Source organism: Clarias gariepinus, chromosome 3, assembly GCF_024256425.1.
Source record: "Clarias gariepinus isolate MV-2021 ecotype Netherlands chromosome 3, CGAR_prim_01v2, whole genome shotgun sequence".
NCBI classification, from domain to species: Eukaryota; Metazoa; Chordata; class Actinopteri; order Siluriformes; family Clariidae; genus Clarias; species Clarias gariepinus.
Window position 1 is genome coordinate 28,030,169 of NC_071102.1, and position 9,192 is coordinate 28,039,360.

At 34.6% G+C, this 9,192-nt stretch overlaps 1 protein-coding gene across 2 annotated transcripts in view; it reads right to left on the minus strand.

Annotated features, from left to right (window-relative positions):
* The window catches only part of calcr (calcitonin receptor), a 67,695-nt gene extending 58,503 nt beyond the window's left edge, over nucleotides 1-9,192 (minus strand). For both annotated transcript variants that reach the window (XM_053492587.1, XM_053492588.1), the window contains exon 1: nucleotides 8,925-9,192. The gene's annotated coding sequence lies outside the window, so the exon portion shown is untranslated. The remainder of the gene's footprint in view (nucleotides 1-8,924) is intronic.

Sequence of the window (9,192 nt, forward strand, 5' to 3'; positions counted from 1 at the left end):
CACAACACTGAATTCAAATTATGCACCTTTTTGAAATAATCACTTTGCTTTTTGGCTGGAATGTAGGCACAGATGGTAATAAATATTATATTTAATGTGCATCCATATCCACAGAGAGCCAAAAAGCTAAACGCAAAGCAATAATGAAGTTCCACAGATGCTCAATACACAGCGCATGAAGAAGATGGTTCGCATCATAAAACAGGCATAGAAAACAATCACAATATTCTTAATAAATAATAAATCCATAACCCTTTGCTATTGTGCACAGCTGTCCGTAATGATGGCTTTACCATTTAAAATACATTTCTGATTAAACGTCCATGTGTGCATTTTAAATTTTATTTCCTTGGGGTGGAGGGTTGGGGGCGTAGGGAAAGAGAGATGAAAATATGGATTGATATACATAAAGAGAGATAGAGAAAGAAAGATATAGCCAAGGAGAGAGATCAAAGTGAGAGATACAAGGAACGACAGAAGGAGAGTTAGAAAAAAAAATAGAAAAAAAGGCATGAGAGAGGGAGAGAGAACTAGAGCTAGAGAAAGAAAAAGATCCAGCATTTTTGCTAATGCTAATAAATGGCATGTTATAATTAATTTGTGAGCCTCAAAATTTCTTTAAAAGGGAGGTTGGGTTAGACGTTTAGAAGCCTTCCATTGTAACGCTAAAATATACAGTGCATAAAGATTTTTTTTTTCAGGAAGAAAATGGAAAAAGCTATCAAAAGTTTAAAAAGTAAAAAAAAAATATTACACTAAATCAAATTAATTAAGTCAGTTTTACACATCCAGGACCATTGCATTAAAGATTTTTTTCTTTCATTGTTTCATTTTTTGTGGTCTGTGGTTTTAAATCGGATTTCCAATGTTTGGAAATTCAAGAGATGAATAAGATGCATTAGAAAAAAAAACACATGGGACTAATGTAGGGCAAAGGGCTGCCAGGACTGGAAATAGAAATCAACAATCTGATTCGGATTAGGCGAAAAAATATTTTATGCAATACAGTTAACTCTACTGTAGAATAGCAATAAGCAAATTTTAAAAGCATTTAAAGCAGAGCAAAACTCTTAACAAAAAAGCACATGCATCAGCATCTCCCTGTAATGAATACTACAGGAGTTCCAGCATTATGGATCAGACATTGAAACTCATATCGACTCGCCTGCACAAGCTCAGCATAAGTGAAATAGCTTGCATATACGGTGATGTGACCTATCAGGGAAAATGCAGATCAATATTCATAAATCAAAAAGATGGTCATTTACATGTTACATATGAATTTTATAGATGTGACATAAAGGGGCAGCGGGCTTTTGAGGGATTTTCAACATTGTGAAAATTTTGCTTTTATTTAAATGCATTTTTAATGCAATTAATATCTTTTTTTATTTTTCGTCTTCTATTTAATTGTGCATACAGTTTTAATTAACTTAAATTTTGTTAATTTAATTATGGTGAAACTCTCGGCATGAAGACAATTTAAAAAGAAAAAATTAAAACATCCATTCAAGACGCCATTCAAGTGTCAGTTCTGTAAAACTGTTTTCAACCATGGGAAGTCATGACAGATGGCTTTGCACTTTTCCAGTAACATGACAAGCTGCATGTTTTTTTTTTTTTTGGTTTATTACCTCGAAGAGACAGAAAAAAGGAAGGGCTGATTGGGAGCAGATGGGAACGTGCTGTTGCTATAATGTAAGTGATAACATGGACTAACTTGTATTCTGGACATTCCACCACAATAAATACAACCATAAATGGATAAAACATACATGAAGTGGGGCTGAAATTGAACTATTTGACACTCTGAACTCTGAGGAGATCCTACAATAAAAAAAAAGACAAATTGCTATACTTTATCTAACTTTAATAAATGTTAAGCTAAATAAAACCTTTTACACAACATTTTTGACATAACCAACTTTATTTTTCTTTACTATACAATTATAACAGCTTATTAAATACTGTTAAATCTGTCTTACACTGTTCATGCTTGGTTTCTAAAAGATTGTGTCAGCTAAGCTAAAAACAAACATCAAGCATTGCAAATCAATTCAGTCAATCATGGCCACTAAATGGAGGCCATTACCCAAAAATCCAAAAGCTGACAGTAAGTAGAATGGCAGCTGTTATTTTGGAAGTCAGTAAGCAAATAAATGGTTGATATGATAAATAACTGCTGAGAAAAAAAAAAACATTCAGACAAAAACTATAAAAATCAAATACCTGCCATAGATATTATATTAAATTGCATCCACATTTATTTTCCCCATTTTCTATTAAATCGACTTCAAATTTTAATTTTAGTGTAGAGCGACAGCAATCACTTTATCTTTTTTTACAGCATGAACATTAACATTAAACGTGATATTTTGGTGACAAAGATACATGCTGGGCTAAACATGAATACACGAGCCCACATCATGCCAAACTACTGCATCTTACGCTACGAAAATCAACCTTTCCTGTGTGCAAGTACATGAAGACTGTGCATTAGCAGACCATGGAATATCTGTGTTATAGATATGTAGTAAAATTACAGTACCTAACAACTAATATCACCTTATGTGAAATAAATGGATATCAAACACTATGAGAAAGCCATGAGCCTAATAAAATCACACCTTTGGAGGTGATCCAACCTTTTTATGAAATTCAGTTGATCACTGTAGAATTTCTTTTGCTTTATATATAATTACAACAAATTTACATCAGGGCATTTAACAAGGACTAAAACTAAGTTAGCTAGGCAAGTAATAAACGGTAATTAAGGGTAAAGGGTAAACACCCAATTAAGATCTCAGTGATTCAAAGAACAGATTTTTACAAAAATGAAAAAATAAACAGAAAAAAGCATGCATTCAGATCAAAGTGCTAATGGAGACGAGTGCTTTTATCAGAATAGTGCAAGCGCATTATTTAAAAAGATAATTAAATAAGATTACTTAAATGAGGAGAACAATGAAAAATCACAGACCTTCATGAAGTGGCCTGTATTTTTAAACTTTATTTGAACCTTAAAGTTCAATGTTTCATACATGCTGAACTGCTTTCTCTCCCCACACACACACACACACACACAATGACATAAATATATATGTGCCATCCGGCACATCCGGCGGCAGATACTTCCCACCCTTAAGATGTTGTTTCTGCAGCAGTTACTTGAGGAGCCAGGTTGCTAGCTTGAAGTCATTTACACACCAAAGGCAATTTGGGAACACCAATCAGTCTAACCTGCATGACTTTGGAAAAAAAACCGAAGTACATGGAGGAAACTCACCAAGCACAGAAAAACATAACAAATCATTTTATGTACTCGTGGTTGTATCATACAAGAGGGAAACGAGGTTGTTACATAAACATTTCATTTTTAACTGGTATCTTTGAGCACTTTGCAGCCTGTCACAGTAAAAGAGATCAGCTTCCATGTCTTAAATTTAATCTAGATCATTTAATTTAACATATATATATATATATATATATATATATATATATATATATATTATATATATAAATTTTTGCATTTTGGCCAGGACTAAGTGAAGTCAGAGCAACATGGGTGCCAGGAATGTTATCAAGGACAGTGGCAACATGAAAAATGAATCATTTTTAAACAGACGGTGCCAAGGGAAATCATAAATTAAGGTTAAGCGAGGTTTGATGTCTATTTGTTTAATATTTTACCTAATTTACATGTCTTTTCCAAACGTTTTGATTGTTTTTATATGCATAAATATGATTATATTGTTGAAAATAATTAATATTGGTAATTGGTATTCGTAATTTGTTTCTAAGCTGGGCACCCAATTTGGCCTAATACTTTGACCTTTTTTATTTGACAAGCATCAGGGCATTACCAACCCCCCATTAAGAGTCACAACTAAATTATTTCACTTCAGAGATGTGCAGACATATTATACAGTCGACCCCGCAAAAACTCGCGGTTCAAAGTTCGTGACCTCAGTTATTCGCAGATTTTTCCATAGTACCTAAATAATTTTTCGCAAACCCGCTTTGCGGAAACATCCTACGCAACCTTTTTCGAGGCAATATATACTTTTTCATGCATTTTTACCCTAACTATTAAAACCAATATAATTTTCTACTTTTATAACATAAATATTAACATAAATTCAGCTAAATTTCTATATAAAATAAAATTGTGTACTGTAAAGAGAGCACAAAGCAACTGTAGAGAAAAACGCAGCTTGGGATGGTGAATTAATACTGTATTTACCTGACTTATACCAAAGCAAACGCGCTTGCATAAATTACAGTACATGTAGGGGTAACGTTGGTAATTTACATTCTAGCACTGCGAGAGAGACAGCAGTACAGCAGTAAAATGAAGTTGTTTTAGGGGCATATTTTCAGTTTAAACTAGAAAAATAGGCATTTACAAGCATGTTTTCAACCACATCCAAACTTTAAGATTTTTCACAATTTGCAGGTGCTCTAGGAACGCAACCCCCAGAATTTCGAGGGTCGACTGTACAATATACAGTCGAGTGCCCAGCACAAAAAAAAAATCACCTCTTGCTTACTGTAGATCACAGATGTGACATTGTTTTGATAAGCTTCTGCAATGTCACAACATTTATTTCAGTCCAGTGTCACATTTTGCTCCAAGATCACACTCCAAGAGTCTTTCACAATTCCAACCTGATGAATCCTGCCATCTTGGAAGATACCCGTATGAAAAATCCACTGATGAAAAAACCATTCAGTATGTTCAGATTGTTTGATTTTTTGTGGACACAACATTGCTGAACCTATACCCGAGCAACAGAAGCAACCCCAGATTATAACAGTGCCCCCAGAATAGACACTATGCATGATGAAACACATGACCTTCTTCCAATGCTTCACAGTCCATTATTAATGCTTCCTAGCAAATTGAAGCCTTTTATTCTGAATAACCTCATTGATAAGTGATTTTCTTAAGGCTACACAACTTTTTAGTTCCAATCCCTTGAGTTCTCTTCACATTGTGCATGTGAAATGGTGGTTTATTTTATCATTCTTAAACATAGCCGGAAGTTCTACTGTTCTACTTTTTTTTACGATTTGATTTCACTAAGTGTTTAAGTGATTTCCCATTAGACTCATTCAGCATGTTTTCTGACCACATTTCTTCCTTAAAGATCATGGTTCACCACTAACCTTCCAGGTTTTTAACAATGTTTTACAGTGCTTAGTCTAATTTTAGTAGTTTTAGCAATCTAATTAGTTGTTTTCTTTTCCTGATGCAGGATAATAACTTGAAACGGAGGAACATCTTTGCCACAACCACAGCATGTGTCTTCTGACATGGGCATGCTTGTTGCCAGCTGAACCATATGAATTTCTGCAGTAATTATCCAATGAAAGGCTCTTAACTAGTTGCTTAGTTAAACCCAGGTTGTGTGGCAAAAAAAAAACACAAAAAAAAACATGCTGTATTATAAATAAACTGTAGTTTTCGTAGTGTGCATGATTTTTATTAATTGAATTATTGTACAAATTTAGATGCTTCTGAAAATTTTAATCAGCATGTTGTTCTTTTTCTTCTTTTTTCGTGCCTACCCCCAGCAAGGTGCCACTCCAGTCCCAATATGTATGCAATTAGCAATAAGCTAATGGTGCGTTAGCAGCACAAGGCATAAAAAAGTTCAGCTATATGTCATTGGCTTGAGGTAAATCCCTAACATTCATGTTTTAAGATGACAGGGGAAAAACCTTTGTCTTCTGTTGTTGTAGGTTATTCACCTCAAACTTAAATGTTTTGTGCATGCTGAAGTGTGCTCTCTCTCTCTCAGGTAATCACTGAAAGGCTGACTGTCCAATAAATGTATCTACTGTATGCATCTCCATAGAAAGTTGACCGGAAGGGAAAAGTGTGGTAAAAAAAAAAAAAAAAAAAAAAAACGGCTGCATGAGCAATAGAGATTACCAACCAAACCTAAGAAGATTACCAACCAAAGCCAATTGGGACTTGGGAGACCTTCACAAGAAGTGGAGTAAGGTTGGAGTCAGTGCATCAAGAGCCACCTCTTTTCAGATAAAAGTAAATTTTGCATATCTTTTAAAAATTAAAGTCCCACAGTCTGAACCCCAGGGATAATCTATGGTGTATTGTTAGGAGGAAGATGAGAAACAACTAACCTATCAATAGAGACAAGCTGAAGGCTGCTATCAAAGCAACCTTGTCTTCAATAATACCTTAGCAGTGCCACAGAATGAGTGCCTTCTTGTTATGCTGCATTGATGCAGTAATTTGTACCAATTAGGTATTCCCTGATCAAGTATTAAGTGCATAAATCTCAGAAAAATTGTAATATTTTAATGCTTTAAAATATATAACTTTATATGTAATGAACCTGGAATATATGGGTTTCACTTTTTGAATTCAATTATGTACACAATACTCTATTCTTTTCTATTTTTTGAGATGCACAGATTAGACATGGGCAGTGGTAGCTCAGTGTGTTAGACCTCTGAGTTACTGATCAGAAAGGGGATGGTTCGAGAACCAGCTCAGCCAAGTTGCCGCTGTTGGGCTCTTGAGCAAGGCCCTTAACCCTATCTGCTCCAGGGTCGCTATGCAAAGAAAGAATTTCACTGTGCAGTAATATATATGTGACAAATAAAGGCCTAACTTAACTATACATAAATCAGGCATGAAATTAACATTGATTCAGTTATATGCTAGTCAACTGGTGACAGGTCCATGTGCCTGGACCAAAGGCCAGACCGTCCAGTCCAATCCAACAGAAAAAGATATGTAGGTATAAAAAGGCTATAAAAATTTTAAAGAACCCAGTGCAGGTGATTCTACATTTAACCAGAATTCAACCTTAATGTAATTTTTATGGTACTTTTACCTGTGTTTGTCACAAAGCAGCTTTACAGAATCCGAAAAGAATTATGGAAAATTTTCAGAAAATGTGTATAAATTATGATCAGATTGAACAAGCCGAGGGCAACAATGGCAAAGAAAAACTCCCTGAGGTCACAATATGAAGAAATCTTCAAAGGAACCCGTCTCAGGAAACCCATTCTCATTTCTGTGATATCAGATAGCAAGAATTAATGTGCAGTCATTCTGCGTTTCAGTATAACAGGTAAGTTGATTAAATCCTTTGATAAATGAAGAACTACCAACAGCACAGTGAATCTCACAGTATATGACTGTACCATAGCTCCACCTATTGATACCTCATGTTTAGTATAGATGACAAACTGCCAGCTCATTTTAAATTTCATATAAAAGTTCAGTATTTTCCATATAACATTCATCATGACATTTAAATTCCGATTCAATATCTTTCTTAATAATTATTTGTATATTAATATTTTATGACAAGTACAATTTAATTATCATATAAATATCTACATCAAATATGTTTTGCCATTCTATTTGTGGTTATGTAAACTTCAACCCCTTTCAAATTCCAGCTTATTATTCAGTAATTTATCTTAAAGCATATTACTCAGTAACTATGAATTATTCAGTAACCATAGTAAAACTAATAGGAACAATATGTAGTTAAGAGAGTGAGGAATGTAATTCAGTAGAGGTTTGGCTGATCATTTACAAAAACCTTTTTTATGTCTTGGGCAAGTATCATTCTTGGTAAATCACCTTGACAGCAAGAATTAAGTTGTGCGGGCATGCTAATATTGAGTAGGATACTGAAGCACACTGTACACATGCACACCGATGAATAAAACATGGGTCATTATCTTGATTAGTATTAAAGCACAGCAAGTGAATGACTGATATCCAATTAGAAAGAAATATCACTGAGCAGTGTTTTATGTTTTTTTATTTTCGTACTGTAATGCTCTGAGTGTTTTTGTCTTGTGACACAGAGCTGGAGTGGTACTTGCGCTCGGTATGCTCTCTATCTTATCTATATAATGGTGTGGCAGGATGCAATGGAAATAGACAAACTGGTGATTAATGTTTGGAAATAGCATTGTAAAAATGTTTTAAGAGCATGGCTCGCATCTGCCCTTGGGGCAAGACTGCTCATTTCTTTCCGTGCATCTTTCTTAGAGCAAGCGTAAATGTATTTCCATGGAGTTTATTCAGCGAAGTCCTACACTAACTAAAAAACAACCTGGGTATCACTGTTCCATTGCTGTTCTATAATAGTTCCCAATGCCTGAAAGTTATCTGGAGGAAAAAAGACAATTGTGTTTAACCAGAAAAAAAAAATAATAAAAAGTACCTTTTTGCTTTAGTCAGACATAAAGGTATGGTCTGGCAGTTTTTTTTTTTTTCATTTGTTTGCTTTGTTTTCTTAAATAATTCCTTTTTTTGATATGTCTATACAATTTCCATCTGTATCTCCGGGTTATGTACATCCATTTAAATCTTCCAGTAAAGATGGACAGTAGAGAGTGTTGCTTTATAAAGAATAAATAAATAGTTGCTTCTTTTGATTAAAAAGGAAATATCTGGTTATACTGCATTACAATGCAGGATGTAAAAATAGCTTACTAAATGACTGTTATGCATGAGTGATAATGTAATTGTAAAATAGCTTGCTTTCTTTGATAGAACAGGGCAATTCCTTCGTATAGCCTACTGAATGAGCACATACAACAAACAAGACATTCTACAATGATTATACGTAGATGTAGTGCTAGTGTTTAGGGAAAAAAATTTAAGTGTTTCTTAATGGCTCTATTTTTTAGAAAAATTAGATATTTAAAAAGCTAGATTAATGTCAGGTGGTGCAACATTTGGATGTGCAACTTTGGACGTGCTGATTTTTGTAACCTGAACACAACAACTAACTCAAACCAAAGATCAGCTCTCAGGTCCACTGGAGTGAAAACGCAACATGATATTCGAACATAATGTAACATCCAGCAGGAATCATTAGAAAGCCATTAGGCTCGTGTGGCAGGGTGATGTGAAGTCTTACCGTTGCAGGGGGAAAACGTGAAGTCCTCGTTGTTTTCAGCCCTGACGTCCTGTAGATAAACCACTGAATTCCATCCTAAGCCGCACTCAGAAGTTGTCGAGGGCGCACGGCGACGCTTCACTCTTATACCATATTTATCTCTTTACTCTTAAAAATCCTGTTTATTTGAAAATGGTTCAATTGTGTTTCAATGATGGACAAGTAGTTTATTTTATGAGAGCTGTGATGAAGACGCAAAGGTGGTTGCTGTCGATACAGTTGAGATGTG